This window comes from Aptenodytes patagonicus, unplaced genomic scaffold, assembly GCF_965638725.1.
Source record: "Aptenodytes patagonicus unplaced genomic scaffold, bAptPat1.pri.cur scaffold_116, whole genome shotgun sequence".
NCBI classification, from domain to species: Eukaryota; Metazoa; Chordata; class Aves; order Sphenisciformes; family Spheniscidae; genus Aptenodytes; species Aptenodytes patagonicus.
The window spans coordinates 66,501-85,653 of record NW_027472060.1 but is presented as its reverse complement, the minus strand read 5'-3'; the positions used below and the strand labels follow the sequence as shown (position 1 = coordinate 85,653).

Genomic DNA, 19,153 nt, shown 5'->3' with positions numbered 1-19,153 from the left:
GTGGGAAAATAGTTAGATGGCGATAGGTTAAAGGCATGAAGCCTCTCCTTTAAGAGATCTATCCAACACTAACGGCTTTTCTGCTCTCTTTGAAAACAATGACTGCAACCACATTCCTATTCCTGTCTCTTAGACATCAGATTAGTCTAAAGCGCCACAGGCTTACTCCATGTTGAGGGGTAAACCAGAATCCAACCTCCCAGCTGTATCCTATACCAAAGTGGTCTGTGTACAACTTGCCAAAATGACCATTCTTCTTTACCCTAGGTGCTTATGACTTCCAAACATCGTGAACCATTTCCAAAGAAAGGAACATGCCACCGCTCGTAGACTGATGATTGACTTTTGGATTAAAAAGCTCCAGGGAAAAAAAAAAAATTGAGAAATTACACATTCAAGCAGAATCACGTACAGCCATGACGGTAGTACACGAAAATCAGTTTCAAAGGCCAACAGTGTCATAGGCTCACTGAAGGAAAAGCTAGAAATGTGGTCAGTCGCAGCTGAAGGTATGATTTCACAAAACACGTTGACTTCCCTGCCACCAAAAGAGAGGCCTTGCTGCCACCTCCCATCTCTCCCTCTGCTCCTTTGTTCTACTACTGTATTCCTGTGGCTTACCTTGCACCGACTTGAACGCTTTTTAGAGCACTTCATGAGCCAAGTTAGCTCCCTAAGCAGGCAGGAAACTAACCCGGAAAAGTAGATCGTTTTCCACCAGGTTAGAGAGTTAAACTGGCTCGCAGAGAGAACTAGCAAGCATAAAAGTTGGCACAAGGAAGGAGGCAGGACAATGCCTTGGGAAGAAGGAGAGGGAATTCGTCCGTCTCCGTTTTGTGGCAGTAAGCCGTTATGCTAGCTCATACACCTGTGAAACTACACACTCGCTTTGCAAGGAGAGCTAAAGCCCCTTTGCTTTTAGAAAGGACGCTGCCCAAGACACGGTCAGTCAACTTTGAACGCCCTCTTGCACGTAGAGACTCACTAAGCTGCAGCTGACAGGCGTCATTCTTTCATTCAGCCAGATGTGGAAGCTAAAGTGATTTCAGGGAAGTGTTACTTGGTGATCAGAGGACAGACAACATTGCGTGACACTCTTCAGATCACACTTTCTAAGGAAACAGGACAAAGAGCGGGAAGAAGCCAAAGAAGAAGCAGCAGAAATGGAAGAAAAGCTAAGTTCTTTTGAGGAAAACGGCATCCCCTTTGTTGAATAACAGGTGAAGATGACAGTTACAGGGTGTTTTGAATTATTATAAATGACTGGTTCAATGACATCTTCCCCAGAAACACAGGAAGCAACTCACAAGCACTGGAGGAGCAGTAGGTGGAAAAGACACTTTCTGCACCTTAGTAGTCAGGTTCAGTGAATTAGCACTTTGCCATAGCTTACTCCTGCAGAAGGAGGATGTAGCGAGCGAGTTAGCAGGTGATTGCGTGAGTACCCCTGGGTCCTTCCTTTCTTTCCCGCTTCGGCAGAAAACCTCCCCCCGATGCTTTAGGCAAAAACCCTACATTTAATCCAAAACCTAAGCTGGAGTCTAAAAAGCCACTGGCACAACAGAGACGGTCTGTCTCAGAATTCTACAACCAGGCTTTTCTCACTCAAGTGCAGCCTACAGATTGTCTTGCAGAGTTTGCGCGGGTGCTCCACAAGCTCTCCGAGAAGCACGAACCTACAGCAGAAGGTGAGAAGAAGAAAGAATTTCAGCTCTCTATCCCAACAGCCCCCAACAGCTGAGATCCTGTATCTGATGCAGACCATAGATTTGATTTCCCTTTCAATGGAAACACAAACAGACCCAACACAGATCAGAACTTGACGCTAGAGCCAGTTTCCCCAGCTACCTCCTACGGCCATTCTCTAACACGACTATACTTTCAGTCAAGACTTGCGGTCCCGGTCTAACGTGGTGGCTAAGCTAGCAAAAGTTCCTACAGTCAGTTCTGAAATTATGCTCTTTTTTACATTGCTTGGCGTACCTGGACAGGCAGACGTAGGTGCTAAGTGTCCCAGTACAGAACGCACACGCAGCCTCCCTAATAGAGGGAGACGGGAGTTAGCAAGACATTTCCAGCATACCACACCGGTCTGCCATCACACCGCTTGCCGCTGCCAGCACAAATTCCAGAATCACGGAATCACAATGAAGAGAAAGGCCTTCCAGAATCACTGGAGGTCATCTGGTCCAACCCCCCTGCTCAAGCAGGGTCACCTCGAGCAGGCTGCCCAGGACCATGTCCCGACGGCTTTTGGGTATCTAATTCTGAAACATGCTTTTACAAACAGCAGCCTGACAAGCTGAACTGCAAAAGCGCTTGCAACACAGGCGACAGGCCCAGGTTTTTGGCGACTCTCTCCTACCAATTTAAGCATTCTCTCCACCACACAAGTAAAACAATACCACACCAGCAAAGGCTTCTCACCATTGTTTCTCTAAAGCTATATCCGACAGCTCGCTAGGTAGAAGACACAAAATTAATAGAAGCCTGATTAAGCTCATCTCACTGTCTTAAAAAAGCAAACCCCAGGCAAATCAACGCAGGAGAACGAGTTGATGCGGTAAGTGAATGAGGAGCTGTCCTCAGCAGAACAGGATACAGTACTGTGTGCCCAAACGCATGTGACAGCTGCCAGCCAAGGCTGATACGATCGTCCAGACCGATGCGCCTAAGGCGGCACTTGAACTACCACCTTTAGCCATACACCCCAAACGGGGTTCAGCATTCCCGACAGAACTAAGTCCCTAAATTTCCCAGCATTTTACCAAACGTGATCAGGAAGCAATTATTAGACCCGGAAGACCGACACCACGCTGCTTTCTCTTGGCAGAAGCTCCAGACCTGGAGTCACGGATCATTAAGGAAGAAATCAAGCACTTTTGGTTAAGTCAGCAACTTTGCTGCGTGATGCATGCTTCATGCAGACATCAAGAGACCCCCACAAAACGCGCTGGATTCCTCTAAAGCTGTGCTCTCCCCGTTAAGCCCAGCCCTCTTCCCGCGGTCGCCGCTCTACGCAGGTAGCGAATTTCCCGCCTCCTCCGTCTGGCAGTTACCCGTGTTGAAGCAAGGAAATGGTTTGCGAAGAGCAGCTGGGAGGGGAGCAGCGTATGGCCTTTCAGTGAAGGTGTGCCTTGAATGGTTTACTAATCAAGTCGCCATCAGACCCCTCCTTTCCCAGGGCAGCCCGTCATGCGCTCCTTGGCTCTTACACACCACAGCCTCCTCCTGAAATGCTTCTGTCTGGCTAAGTAAGTCCTGTTTAACATTGGTTACTTCCAGCAACGTGCCCAAAATTAAAAGCAGGTTTGTTTGGTTTTGTTTTTTTTTTTTAAAAAGAAGAAAGAACACGCCTGCCCCAAGATCTGGGGTGTTTATCTCATGGCTGGTTTTAGAGTGAAAATCTTTGGTTCTCCCTGTCAAGGACTTTGAAACGACACAAGTCTGAGCTGCTTTGACGTGGCTCGGTGCCTTCACTGGCATCTTTTATTTCTGTAAGAATTTCTTATAAAAACAAAGTGAAAACAAGAAACTCTAATGTAGTTAGAAGTAGACAGGATATTCTGTCATCTGAACCCATGAGAGCTTTGATATTCTATTGTGGACCCTTAACCAAGGGCTACGTTATTGCCAGTTTACCCAAGCTTAAAAGCCCCTGGAGGGTCTTGTCGGGGCATTGCTGGCAGAGAGGTGTGTGAGTAACGAGTCTTAAAGATGACAAGAAGGGGAAAACATCAGATGCAGAAGGCCAGAGGTTAAGGTGTCTGGCCGCGACGCCCGTTACTGGGAAACTCGCCTGAGCCGCGGCGCCGTACTGCTGCTCCCACTCCTTCCGGGCTTCCTCCAGCCGGGACTCCCACGTCGCCTGCGGACTCCGCATCAGCCAGCAAAAACCGCACCTCTTGTGAACAGAGAGACAGCTTTAACCAGGGTATCGACGTGTAAAAGAGCAAACGCCATGAGAGACGAGGACCAGCAGCGAGGGAGCCGCGCGCTGGGAGGTGGTCTGGCCTCTTGCAGAGCAAGCCCTTCCTAGCTGAACCTCCTAGGGACCGTGTGGCACGCGGGGACATAAACCCACCCTGCTGCCAAACAGCCGAGATGTTTGCTGCTGCTGCTGTCAGCATCCCAAACTGGAAATGAAAGCCGCGCTCTTCCTTGTCCTCTTCTAACCAGAAGGTGATCAATAAAATACTGTGGCCAGAGCGTGCACAGGAACCAACCCAGGTCAATCCTCTTTAAAGGGATTTGCAAATACTTGCCAACTGCAACCGCTTCCACCTCTTTCTTCAGCTCTGATGTTTGCCCGCTCTTGTCCTGTTAGAGCATTCCTTACTTTTAAAGTTGAAACATTTTTCACTCCTGCCTGCAATATCCTTGCTTACACTTGTTTGGGGCTTTTGCCTTGAGCAAACCATCAACACTTGACAAGGGAACTGACTTTGAGCAACTGGATGTGCCCATGCCAGTGCTGCAAACGAGTATAGGGACCATTTCTCAAAGGCAGAGGTTTGGGGTTTTTTTCTTTTTAAGTTTTTAAAAGCAATGTGTCTGGGGAGAAAAAAAAGCCTGTGGAAAAAATCCCAAGTCACAGACTAGTAAGTACTACTCCCATATCGACAGGCAGAAACACAGCAGTGCTGTTAGGCTGCCTTAATAAAGCAGAGCACGAGCTGGCCAGCGGGCGGTAAGGGGAGAGCATCCACCTTCGGGGAGTGCCCACCCGGGACAAGGCTCCTGGAGGCCTTGGTTCTCACGTGCCTCCTCTCAGGGTCAGATGGAGTCCTAATCCAGACAGGGGTGGGGTGGCACAACAAGGCGTGTGCTCCTGCACGTGTGTCAGGGCTGAGCAGGAGCAATGCAGGTCTCCTCTCTCCCTCCCAAGTATTCTGAAATACTTGAAATGGGCATACCGGCGTTAATATTTTGTAAAACGCCTCTGATACGAGAGGCTGCATGAGAAATGGAAATGGAAATCTTACGTTCCCGTGCGTATCGCCGTACACAAACAGGGTAACTACAAGGTTTAACTCAGAGATTGTTCAAAATGGTCTCTGCCACCCACTTTGTCAGAAATTCACCTGCGGACCTACCTCAGCTGCATTCCCACCATACTTCTTCAACGTTACAGATTACCAAAAATGCCTCCTGACAACGTTTTGGGAAGTCAAAATCTACTTGCTCTTTGTAGCTATATTCATGCTGAAATACGTACGTGTTTCATCGGCTATTGGTCGCCCCGTGCTCCCGAGCCCAGCCAGTCTGGGCAACACTCTGTTATTTTCAGCCTTCAAGTTCGCTTATAAGCTGCTCACTGGGACTTGCGTTTGCCACTGCTTTGTTCCTGACCTTTTTTGTCCTTTTCAATATGAAAATACACAAAAGACAAAAAAGAAGCTGTTACCCAGACAATCCCAGCAAACAGCAAGATTTCCTGTTGAACATGACTTTCCCCCCGACCCCCCCGACCCCTCCTTCTTTTGTTCTTTTCCCTGTTCAGAAATATCCCATGTAGCTCCGGAACTTCACAAGTGAAAAAGTCTCGCGGCCACTTTGCTCCTCGGGTGGAAGCATCCGATGCCCTCTCTTGTACTGCTACCAGCAACCACAGCAATCACAGCCTGGTTTGGTTTTACCCCCTGCCAGCCCAGGAACATCCTCCTCTTCTCCAGCTAAGCCTAACTTGCAGCAATGTAGCCATAGCTGTTGGGCCTCTGGTATGTGGGGCCTTAAAACCAGAGCTCATCCACTGTAACTGCGGGTACGCCAGGTAGGCAGACAAATCCACTGAAGAGACAACTCCAGCCGCCCCTGCATGGAGCTGGCTCAGGCGTGGGGAGTTTGTTGGTCTGCGTTCGTCGGCACGTGAAAGCAACTCCGCTCTTTGCGGGACTGAACTGGGGCTGGAAACATTACATCTTCCGCTCCTGACACCCGCTAACAGCCAGGCTGCTGCGGCTACAAGGTCACTGAGCCATGACCCGCTTTGCCATAACTGACGTGTGAGCGCCTGACCTCTTTTTACGGGAGCTGGAATAAGGAGGAATTAGTGCTGGAGTCCCAGCGAAAGCCTCCCTGAACGGACTGCAAAGAGAGCGGTTTTCAGTCCTGAGCCCCAGAAAGGGCAGGAGGAGAGCAAAGGGAAGGAGGGAGGGAACCTTCTCCTCCAGAAGGAGCTGACGGACTGGGAAAGTGGCCGGGAAGCAAGCTGCTCCTGGGCAGGAAGGAATAGCTCTGTGTGGCACTATGGCTGGGATCTGGGACTGGGAAGCAGAGACGACAAACGCCTGGCAGCAGGGATCACCTGTACGCTCTACGTTTCAACCACGTTTGGTCCGGGGGACCCCAAACTACAGCTTAGTTTTAGAGGTGCTGCATTACTGGGAGAGAAAGGGAAGGAAAGAAGCTGAATTAAGTAAGTCACACGTATGAGAGCGAGCCAGAATTCTCAGGAAGAATCGTTACCTCTGTCATACAATTTAGTTGGAAAAATATATGCCGTTTGCTAACAAGAATAAAGAATAAGCTCTCGATATGCGTGCTGCCCTTGCTCATTGACAGATTCACTCTGTCTTCATCCCGAGCCGTCAGTCACTTTGAACTGGTATCTTTTGTCACTTTGCCCAGCACCTGACTGCAATTTGCACCAAGACCGGAGAGGGACAAATTATGAAAGTGTACCTGTCAGCGTAGCCTAAGGTTGACAAAGTTTCTTCGTAGCAGGTGTCTGCTGGACTCACGGCCGCAATCTGTAAGCCTATGAAAAGTATTAACTGACATTAGATTTTGAAGGAGGTTTTTCCAAACACCTTTAAACGCTACCAAAAATCAGATAAGGATTAACACGGAAAAATAGGCCATTAAGTCCTTAAACATAAAGGGAGAACCCTAGTGTCTTAGCAATCTGGCTAGAAATTAACTCTTTTTAACGCTTTTGCAAGAAACGAGAAAGAAAAAAAGACAGAAAGAAAGATGAGAAGATACAGGTAGTTGTTGCAAAAATTAATACTGAAGGCGCTTGAATCCTGGTAACGCTGGCTTACGCTAGCATCAATGCAAAAAAACCTCCCAAAGACGCTTTGATGGTATTTGTACGAGTAACAGTTGAAGAGTCTGTCCTTAAATTCGTTCAAAACCTCCTCGATGAATTACGGAAGTCAGCACGTGAAGAAACCCAGGTAAGCTGTTTTAAGAATACCGGCATTTCCAGTCGACATTTCCACGTGGGCACATTTTCTACTCATATTCTTCCATCTTTCACTTAATTGCACTGTCTTTGAAAAAATACCTCTTCAGAGATGCTGGAGTATACCGCTAATTCAGCTGAGACAAAGAAGAACCTATGGGAGTTTCATCTTCTTGAGGAATGCAACATCTGGTGCACAGCACAAACAATACTCTCAGAATGCAGGAAAAACAATAGTTGTTTCGTAATACTGCCTAGTTTCATGTAAAGAACATGGCTTTTATATAAAACAGGTGCTTATGAGTTTCAGAGCTACATTTACCTATATCTAGATAAATTTTTACAAATACGCAGAAAACTCTTTCAGAAGAAATGGGGTTTCTATCTCTAACGGGGGGGGGAGAGAGAGAGATTTTGTGCCAGCCACCTGTCTGTTCCGAAAAGAGAAGTGCCCTCCATTTGAGTAACGCGTTTAGTAGGGGCAAGAAACTTTTGGCCAGCAGAAGGGTTCTCACCTTTATGTTGCATAGAAAGCAATCTTCACTTTTAAACTACACCCACTTCCACCCATGTCAGAGCCATGCAATTCTATTTCAACAGGTAAACTGGGTTATAAATTCAAGAACCCATTGACCATGATGGTCCTGCTCTTTCCCCCCAGAGCAGACCGCAGGAGTTTCGTCAGGACCGAGCCCCTGTGTGGGATATGCAGCACTTTCTTTCCTGTAGCAACCTCAGCCAGAGCACTAAGGGAAAATAAAGTGAACCGATGTGAACGATATAAGCGTAACTATCAAAATCAAATTTACATTCATTTCTAAATAAATCTAAATCGAAAAAAAAGCTACCGGATTAGATACTTCAGTATATTCGTGCGTATGTACACGCTTCAGTATATTCGTGCCTACCTACATCCCAGGCTTCATTCATTTAAGTAATTTCATTAACCACACAGCAAGGAATCCTGAATGGAGGAAAGGTGGGTGGGTTTTTATATAGATAAAATATATATAAAAAAAATATATTTTTATATATATATGTATTTTTTTGATATATATATATAAAAAAATGTATTTTTTACTTCACAGGAAAGGATTTTAAAAACAATACCTGATGACACTGCCTAACGTGGTTAGACTTAGATTTACACGCGTTCCTTCCTTCAGTCTGTCTCTTTCAGATCCTGAGGATTTTTGCCTTTCGCTTCCTGCCAAGTCCACCAGATTGGTAACTGACTGACTGGTGGTCGCTTCATCGAGAAAAATCCATTAACATACGGTATCAACAGCAGGAAAGATTGCCAAATCAATAGCTCAGACGTTATCAAGTAAGACAGAGAAAACGACGCTCTGCAGAAACGCAGAGGAAATAGGTTGTGAGAGTTACCAGTATTGGTAACGCCAATCCTGGTCTCACGACTTCCTTCCCGGTGGGATTCGGGCGCACGTGGCCCTCTGGCCTCATGTCTTTGCAGCTGCCCCGCTGCAGCGCTCCCTGACGCGGGTCGGGGATAAGTCTGTGCCACAGGCTGCCCCACACTTGCGCCGCGCTGTATGAGCTTGCTCGCTATAGGGCCGCTTGTTATACCCAGCCCAGGAGTTCTGCATAGCGCTAACGGGCAAGCAGCAGCTACCAGAGACAAACGGTGACCGTAGGTTGTTTCTGGACACCAGTGAGAGATTTTCAAAGACCACTTGTAATATTTGGGACATGGAGAATCATAGAATCATAGATCATAGAATCATTAAGGTTGGAAAAGACCTCTAAGATCATCGAGTCCAACCGTCAACCCAACACCACCAGGCCCACTAAACCATGTCCCTAAGCGCCTCATCTACACGTCTTTGAAATACGGCCAGGGATGGTGACTCCACCACTTCCCTGGGCAGCCTGTTCCAATGTTTCACCACTCTTTCAGTAAAGAAATTTGCGGAAAGTGAAGGATCTTACACACGGAGTCAACCTGCAAGCAGGCAGTGGTTTAGGACACCTCTGCCTCTGGCGAGCCTCACTCCGAGAGCAGCAGTGGTGGACAGGGCGCGAGCGCCAAAAATGTGGGCTGGCAAGGCTGACCCTGCAGCCCAGGGTGAGGAAACCCAACTTGCTCTCATCCGCTCGCTGTCACGGAGGTGGCAATAAACAACGATGGGTCTAGGTAAATCAGAGCCACCCTGGATTTTGTGCCTGCATAAACTTCCACGAGTTCGTTTTATGCTGCACCTAACGGGACTAAATTCATTAAGAGCGCTAAACAGCTATACTGAACAGTGGAAACAGTGCCTGCGCGCTACACCTGTTTGAATTGGATGGTGATGACCGTGTGAGACCGACTGCTCACCACTGGTGGCATTGATGGCAGTCGTAGCTGTTGTTCTCGTCTTCTTCCCTTGTTCCACCAACCTCTCGATCTGTGCGTAATTATCTACAAGGCACCAGCTTCAAACCGTCCACATAAAAACCTTGCTGCTGGTCTTCTCTAATCTTGAGCCCGCCAGGCTTCCTGGTTTTAGAGAGTGAGTCTGTTACCTGGGGAGAGACATCGGTAGTCAAAATTTTTTACTAAAATAAGAAAAAAATTGCGACACTTAGTAAGGATAGAACAAAAATTAAGATAGACTGCGGCTGAGCACGGGGTAGTTACTCTGGCTTCACCGTGTTCAGAAACTCATTCCCAGAGAGTCCCACTTTCCAGGTAAACTTAATCTACATGGAGAGCTCACATGTGTAGACTTAAGACGCTTGCACAATTCAGGATACAGGCGCTGTTTCCCTCTGCTTCTGTTACCGTCATTGGATGAGGAGTTTAACAAAGCTTATTCCGTGAGCTGCTAAAACTAATGAAGTTTGTTCTCCTGAGTATTCATTTTTTTCCTATCATCTCTCCCGCCCATTGCATCAAATTTGTCTGAAACTGGCCACATGGCTCAAAACCAGCGAGGAGCAAGGTACAGGGGAAAGGAGTTCACAAACAAGTGGCAAACTGTATAAACCTTAGAAGGAAAGCTAAAAACTCCACCCTCTGAGACACAGACCACCTTCAAAATCCCCTCCCAGCTTAAGAGAAACAGATTCCCCGTTTTCAATTAGTAATGAGTCCTGTGTCTGCCGACACAGGAGACAAACAAGAAGAGGAACACGGGGGCGGGGGCGGGGGGGAGGGGAGAAGTGAATAAACCCGCTAACTTTCTTCTTCACCCCTTTTTTCTTCAAAAAGGAGCAAAACACAGAAAGGAGAAAGAGGAAAAGTACTACAAGGGATGAAACAACTTAGCCAGCGGTACGGCAGAGCAGCCGGGTAGCTCAAGCAGCAAAAAGATGCTGTTAGGTCCAGACAGCACCCACACACTTCAGCCAACATGCCCAGAAGGATCACGTGAAGACAGCATAAAGGATGATTTTCAAATTACAGTAAGCAAAAAAGAAATAAATGTACACAGAAAACTACGATTTATTAATACTGAAACAAAGCGAGTTCGTTACCTGCTTGTTATAAATTTCCAGCATACTGCAAGCAATCTGTAAAGACAAGAAGTAACTCAAAGGTAAAACGCCTTTGAAAAAACCCCACAAACTTAATGGACTGTCATCCCACTGCAAAAATAACGCAGGTTGCACGGATCAAAACTTCCCTTCCTCCCAAGCCATTACATAAGCTTAATGCATGCAGGTATTTATCAGATCCATCCTGTTTCATCACAACTCTCTTTCTTCTCCAGCATTTCGTCAGCCTACCCTTACGTGCATAATCCTTACTGCTGCCTAGGTAGACTCCATCATGAGATGCGTTTCAATAAATCCTTTTACTTAGATACTAAGGTATTAAGCGTCTAGGCAGCATTGTAGAGAATTCAAGAACGGCAAATGTTAATTTTTGACAGCTGGGCAGGGTGGTTCAACCCGTATTTATTTTCAAGGCTATTAAGATAGAAAGAAAAAGCCAGTATTTCTGGTTTCTGAACTAACAGCTGTGGCCGTGTGTATGACCTGCGTAAGGGTACGTGTAACGTGAGAGCATCTGCTACGTTGCGGTGATCAGATGGTACGAGGGTCCCAGTGCCAGCAACCGGTGGGACCACAGGTCATGGGGCGAGTTAAGCGTCAGCAGCCGAAGTCAGGTCACGGGTGACCGGGGCCCGTCTGTCTGTGGTGTCAGCAAGTGGGGCGGTGAGGGTCTCAGTGCCAGCAGCTGGACTGGGGACCACAGTCACGGGGCACATGTGTCCAAGGTGCCAGCAAGGGGAGGGAGCAGGGTGGTTGTGCTGTCCCCTAGCCACATGGGCACGTGTAAATTGCTAGCAGACTTCAGGGTGGGCTAGCCAGCGAGTAGGAGGAAACCCCGTCTCTGGAAAGACTCAGCCAGAGGTGAGGGAGGGAGCCCAGGGCCCGGGCACAGAGGGTAGCTGGGCCGGAGGCTGTGCTGATCTTCTGGGGCTCTGCAAACGTGGGTGTGCGTGGGAACCTACAGAGTGACAGCGTGCCTCTGCTGTCACTCGTGAGCTTAAGTTGCAACAAGCCGGAGAGGAGGCTTTCGGTGAGTTGCCATAGTGCCAGGCGGGGGGTGTTAAAGGCATGGCCCCGCCTCTGGCAGCCTGCGTAGCCAGCCATGTTGTTGTCATGCCTGCGCGTGGTTCACGCTCAGCCTCGCTGCTGGCCTGACCTGCAAACGGGAAAGCAGCAGCCACATCCACGGGTCTGGGACAGAGACACCCCCAGGTCTGGGGTGCACCAGGCCGGGCTCCTGCGGCCAGGAGGGAGGAAGCCCTGGGTTAGCAGATTTGTAACATGCCTTCGCTGCTTGGCAGGCACTGGCCTCAAACGTTAAGCTTCGCAACAATAAACCCACTAACTTAAAAAAGAAACCTCTTCCGTAACAGTAAGGCTATGGCTAAGATTAAAAGGAACAATAAAGATCCAGGACATGAGTTTTTCCCTCTGTCCAAGAACTGTCTGTAATAGCAGTGCCTCGACTTCAAAGAGGGTTTTGCATTTCCACGTTGGTATGGCGAGCGAGATGGGAAGGAATGAGTTTTCACTCCTGTGTTTATCACAGGGGCGCACAGTGGATGATGCCAAAGGAAAACAGAAACCTGTTCGCAAATGGCATCCCTGCATCCTTTCTGCTGGCACAGAGCTGGGGAGGCTGGTTAGGGAAAACAAAGGGCTCTTTCTTACGGGAAGTAACACAGGAGTAAATCACAAGCAGCCTTCAGTAATCAGGGTGGCATTTTTGTAGACAGAAGGCACTACTGCACGGGAGCGAAGCTTTCTGCTTACAGCAGTGCTAGAATCCACTGGACTACAGGCGCAGAAGGATGCTGGTGGAGTGGGAGCATCCAGCAGCTACAAAAGCTGTACTGCAAGGCTAAAAACATCGCTCCTACTGTGTAGGAGAGGTACGGCACCCTAAAGCTTCTGAACACTATAAGGGCGTGCAGAAGAAAGCATGGATTTTCTTTACTGAGGTGCTGGAAAGACTTTCTCATGAATACCCTCTGCAAGAGTGAAGCTAGGAAGCATAACGGAGATTAAAGACCAGCTCACTTTATGGGAGGTAAAGGAAGATCAGTGTTTGAACAGTTGTTAAAAAAGGGGTCTACTAAAAACTAACATTTTTGGTTCTCATGTTAGGGATCCATTAACTACACCTGCGACAAATTATCATTTTAGGGTTTATCTGTAAATCGAGCTGTACTACATCAACTTTTTATTCAACGCTGTTTTATAGGATCCACTACGGCTCGTACTGTAAGTTGCTCCATATAGCCACAGTTTCTGGTTCCGCTGATTTGAAATTAACTGAGTCTTTTCAAGTACAACCTGGAAAGATCTTGGAAGTAAATGACACTTTGTGCCAATCCCACCTGGTACTGCTTGTTCTTGTCCCGATTCCGGGTGGCTTTGAAGAGCTCTTCGCACACAACGGGCACCAGGCCTCTGTTTGCACCGTACCCGATCATCGAATAGCTCTTCCCTCAGCCGGTCTGACCGTACGCCAGCAGAGTAGCATTATAACCTTGCCAGGCGTTCTCCAGCACTCCTTGACCAAGATCACGAGGGACCTCTCTCTCAAAAACGATCAAGTGCACCCTCTTCATAGATGAGCAAGCAAATGCATACGCAAGCACCGCTGTCCGGTAGGAGCGCCCCCACTAATAGTTTAAATTAGGAATCAAGATTTGCAAGCACGCTTGCAAGTAATACTGACTTCCAGGATGACAGAAACGTAGAAAAAATCCAGGTAACGCTTCAAACCAGTAAACTGATAAATGCCAGTCATTGGCATTACACTACACTGACATGACTGCTAATAATGGGAGACAAACAAACTGACCAGTCTACAACTGTGTATTAGCTAAGACTGCTTTTAGCTGGTTCTTTGAATAAAATCTTACCTGGCCTGCGTAACTGTTGGATGCGGCTGAGACGAGCATACCATTCTCGTCCTTTAGGAAGCTACTGTGAGACCAGTAGGCTAGATCAAAAGTAAAGGTTTTCCTGTGCCCTGGGTTCCTAGGGACATATACGCTTGTGCTGTTGGTGTTCATAGAAATCACACACCTGCTTCCTGCATCCTTCTCTCTCTCTCTCCCTGTATCAAAATTACAGTTGGTGTACCAAAATACAAGCAGTCAGTCATTCGCTAATAATTCATGCTTTAGTCTGGATTTAAACCAAGTTCAACAGCAATGCACACCACACCAATGACTGCTGCGGGATAAGCCCCCTCTTGAACCATGCCAGGTGATACACAGCCAAGGAGTAAGTGACCTGAACGAACGGACACATCAGTGACTGTAACTTGCGTTGTTCCCTCTATGTCACACCTTGGTCATCCGCACAGCACAGTGCATTGGAAAATGCATTTTATTTTAGGAACAGCTTTAATGCAAAAGGAACCACAGTACCTTTGGTACCAAGCATACCAAAGAGACTCATTGTCTTGACTGCTTTGGTGAAAAAAGCATTCCTGGAATGGAAAGCTGGAAGTTTTGCACAGAAGACAAAAGCACAAACAAAATAAGAAACAAATGCTATCTTATTACTGGAAATTCTGTTATTTCATAGTATTTTCAGATTGGCCTAGACTAATAGGTTACAAGCATTGCCGAACAACTCACGAGAAACTATGGATTGGCTTCTGCCTGCAGCTTGTTTCTTCCCCACCAGACATCAACAACTTAGTTGTTGATTAGTTACACGGGAACCGATGAAATTGCAGCAAATAAATTTGTTGCGCTGACAACCCTGAGAGTAGTCTTCCATGAGAGGAAGTTCTGACGGGGGATTAAACTACTTTGTTATCTGCGGCCTTGTTTGCACACTGGGCATGTTCTTGTAATATAATCTGTTAAAATTTTAAGCAAAGGACTGCCACCAGGTCCTTGGGGGAAGGCCTCCTCCCCGGTGCTCTCCTCAAATATCGATCGTCTCTTTCTGCCCCGACGTCCTGTCCTTACTGTAGTCCCGGCTGTGGCTGATTCCTCGTTTGGCTGCGCAGGTGTTGGCTCATGAGTACCCGTTTTTCCTGGTTTAGCGTGTGCAGCTCTTCTTGTTCTTCTCCCAGCAGTATCAAGGACTTCCACTTTCCCACCCGAATGTATGTCTTCCTGCGTAGCGACAGATTCTGCGTCTGCCAAGAGATTTTGTGCCCCCTTCCTCGCACTTCTTCTAGGAGTGACAGGAAGTTTAAATCCTGTTGGAGGAAGCGATGGTTTAGACAGATCAAGGCCAGAATTTTCTGAAACTTCTGAGGAACTCATCTTTCTCCTTCTGCCTCTTTTAGTTGGCACAGGTAAGAGGAGTTGGTCACTAGGCTGCACCTCTTGATCCTTGACCATATTTAACGGAGGGTCTCCCACTTCCGTTTCACCTTCTTCACCTTCCCAGACTAAAGTAAAATTACTCTGAGATGTAAAAAGCTCTCCATCTCCCTCAGCCGCATCACATTCACCATCTTCATTATCAGGCAAATCACATGCAAACTGTTGCTCGATAGTATCATAGCTGTATTGAAGAGCGCCCGATGGCTGCAGTTCACTATATGGTGATGGTTCAGGTGCCTCCTCTGAGGTTTGTGCCTTAACCGCACTATCTTCAATAACCTGAAGTTAAAAAGTGTCTGTTAATGCACTATTAATTACCAAACAGACTAACTTCAAACTGAGGACAGTGAAATGCTGCTTCTCCTTTCAGATCACCACTGCATGTGAAGTTAGAAACCTACGATGGACTCCCTACTACAGATGAAAGTTAATGCGTTTAAGGGACAGAGAACAGAGCATTCAGTGTATGCAATCCCATGCTCCATTTCTGATACTTCTGTTCACGACTAACGATTTGCCACCACCCGTGAGCAAAGGGAGCAGTTTTACAGTACAAGCTGTGTACACAACTGGCAGTAATCACCACACTGCAGTGCTTTCTGGACTGACTGCAGATCCACACAGAGTGACCGGCTCTGCATCTAACAGGCTAAAATACAGTTATGTCCCCAAAGTTTAACGTTTCAGTCACGACAGTTGTGACGGCAACAGGTAGTCAAAGTGGCCACGTATCACACGCGACAACTCAGCGCTGCACTTTAAGGAATCACTTGGATTGCATGAGACAGCACATACACTCTAAATACCTCCATCTCATGTTTTGTAGTTCCCTGTACCGAGCAATTATTCTTGCCTTCTAGATCCACATGAGATACTCAAGCTCTTACGTTGAGCACAAAAGTAGTATCTGTTACGTCTGCCAAGTGACTCAAACGGTCAAGCTAATTTAATCAATGCGTAAAGACCTTCGCCCAGCCCTCTAAGTTCTAGTGCTAGCCAACGATGGCAGAAGGAAGAAGCCACTCAACAGGAGTCTCCGTAGAATCTGCTCATTTTCTTGCCTCCTGCCTTGTCAAAAGTTGCTGAGCATCACAGTATAGCAACGTGTCATGCCTCAAAACTCAGTTCAAGAAATACTAGTCTCCATAAACTTTCCCTTTATGCTTACAAAGCTACGAACAAGAGAGCAGTAAGAAGTTTGTCCCAAATTCAGTGAAGGTAGACAAGCCAAAACCAGATGTTTACATACAAATCCGTAAGAACCAGTTACAACGAAAGCAGAAAAACCTTCACTGTACTGCTACCTGAATGACTGCAGAAGCTTTGTGACCGTCTCCTGTCCCTGCTCCCTTCTTCCCATCACAAATTTTCCACTTACTCCCTCCCATAAGTGATTTATGTATTCCCAAGTCTAGAAGCATCTTCTCTACAGCGTTGTCCTAAATCCCAAAGCTGAGACGAGCTAAAGAAGTGACTGCCTATTTAACTTCACTGGAAACCTGGAACGCTGAAAAGCGTTTTCTCTTCCTTAAGACCAACCAATTTGTGGTACGCCTACCTTTCACTTTGTGTTTCACTCCAACTACTGTTGATTCCTGTGAGTATAAGCCTACAGGAAATTGACAGTATGCTCTATATGGTACTTAGAGGACATCCACAAAGAATCCAGATAACTCACCAGCCCCAGTAGAAGAAAGAACAATGGGGGAAAACCTGGGACACCTGGAGAACCTCTAGTTCCAATTTTCAGTCCATGTCAACAAGCTTTTAACATTCGTATTTTGCAGAGTTTAGATGTTAAAAGAACGTGGTTTTACAAAAAAAAAAAAAAAAAAAAAAAAAAGAACAAAAGAAAAGAGTTTGAAGAAGCTGGAAATATCCCTTCCAACTTGTATGCACTACTAAAGTCTTTTAGTGTTCACGATGCCTGTAGCAGGGAACACGTAAATTAACCTGGCCACACTGCATTGTTGGCAAGAACTTCAGACAGGAGAGCGAGCCTCTTGTTACAATTGAGCAGCTCTTTGTATCAGGCAATAAAAGGTATAATAAAAACAGAGTATGGCAATTTGTTAGTACACGTACGGAAAGCTCATACGTGTAGATACTAGCACATGCCCCTGTTCTGCCCCTGATTTTGGAACGTCACGTCGGCAACTGCACCATGAGCTGAGTCAGGGAATCCAACTGACAGAGCAAAAGGAGGAGTAGAAGGGGGCAACTTTCAGAGGGACCAAATTCATTTGACAACTCGGCGAACACTGTCCCTGGTGCAAGGCAAGAAACAAAACCGAGAACTTTAGGGCTAGAGAACAGACAACAGTACAGCTCTCTTCATCAGGAGTCTCTTTTTACCATAATTCAAGTAAACCCAGCCTGGCAAAAAGAGAGACTGAAAGTAAATGCAGCTCATGACTTCTGTTGCTTTCAAAGATGTTGAATTCACAAAGCTTAACAAACCCAAGCAACTGGCTCAATCTATATTCCTTACCTTCCTGCCATACCACCGTTTGAAAAGGTATAGCGGGAAGCTCAACTACCAATTTGGAACAATCACAGCTCCTAACACCGCTTGAGGAAAAAACGCCAAGGTCACTGGCATTTATTATGAGCGGGTTCCTGCAGGCACCTGATGTTACAGAAGGTCTAACACAACCGTTTTTGACCAAATTCAAGTCCCCCGTTCTGATTTGCAATTCCAATTCTCAATAGAAGGAGGTTTTGGCAAGCTTAAAAAAAAAACAAAACAAAACCTTAGTCAAATCACAGTCTATAAAGCCGTTAACGGTAAAAATCACTAACTACAGCCCAGCTTACCCCAGCAGTCCATTCTGCATTCGAGTTCTCTTCCCTGAAAGATACTCCACGTTCCTTTGCTCGTAGAGGAGGAGTAACTGATCGTCCCGGAGATGCAGAGGGAGTCGCTAGGGGTGTGGTGCGAAGGCTGGATCTGAGAATAGACCGAGGAGTAAACCCAGGAAAACCAGAAGCAGATGTGGCCAAAACTTTCGCTCTCTATGAAAAGAAATAAAAACATTTAATTTAAAACCAGTTAAATCTGCAAAACAGACGACTTCCCGTGTCAGAAGTGTTAGCTTAAATTACTAACTGAGTTTGGACCAGCAGGGAGGACAAAGTTTAGCCTCCGCACTGCTCTTTTTCCAAAGGTACGGAAATCTACATGAGAAAACCTCACGCTTTTCATGTGTCTTTTGGCTTCTGGGGCTTTTTTTAATGCCAGCATCAAATGGTATTTTTCAAATTAATTTCCCGAAGAAACAAGGATAGGGCATCTTGTTGTCTGCAATGTCATCTCCCACCCCAGGAAATTTTGCAGTTTCTACTCCCCTCTTCTAAAAGGCGTACAACTTCAAATGTTACCCCAGATACAGCGACTGAAACCCTGCCATGCGAAATGGTGATCAGCAAAGCAACAGCGATATAGCTTATTTTTTCACTAATTAATCAATCCGCGCACTAGACTGAATTAAGTGACGCTGCTGTGAAAACACCTACACATCTTCACCTAGAAGCGTTCAGGTCTGCTTACCTCAGCTCAAGAAAGATTTTACAGTATTGACAGGGTTTAAAAGGAGGAGGATGAAACTAGCTTAATGATACGGACAGTATTTGATAAGAAGAAAGAGGTTACGACTCAGAGAGATCACAACTGTGTTGTTCAGGTAGGCAACGGCAAAAAGGTCGGCACCAAGAAGATGATAGGCCCAACGTTACTTCCTTGCATGATAAGAGTTTGATGGCAGTGAATGGAAATACAGTTTAACACAAACAATCAGTAACTAAAATTACTGCAAAAAGCCATCACGGAATTTGACAGAGACTGATGCCACTTAGCTGACATCACTTAGTTGTCATTCACTTAACTGGATGAAGAAACTGAAGCATACACGTTCTTGCTTGTAGGTATGCAAGTCAAACTATAGAGAGGGATTGAGCACTTAAACAAGGAGATGGTTAAGCTGCAAATCGCATCTTTACGTACCTAAGCATATTGAAAAGTCCAATTTTAACTGACTTTGTTCCGTGCAATAAACACAAGTGTATTTCACAAAGCTATGGGACAACGTGCGTCCTGCAATTAACTTAGAACTAAACTTGCCCTCGTCAAGACTGTTCCCGA

General features: G+C 46.4%; 1 protein-coding gene across 2 annotated transcripts in view; it reads right to left on the bottom strand.

The window, feature by feature from the left end:
- Positions 1 to 17,869, bottom strand: part of LOC143173541 (protein ELYS-like) — a 75,156-nt gene extending 57,287 nt beyond the window's left edge. For both annotated transcript variants that reach the window (XM_076363786.1, XM_076363785.1), the window contains exon 1: positions 17,830 to 17,869. The gene's annotated coding sequence lies outside the window, so the exon portion shown is untranslated. The remainder of the gene's footprint in view (positions 1 to 17,829) is intronic.
- Positions 17,870 to 19,153: the final 1,284 nt, after the last annotated feature.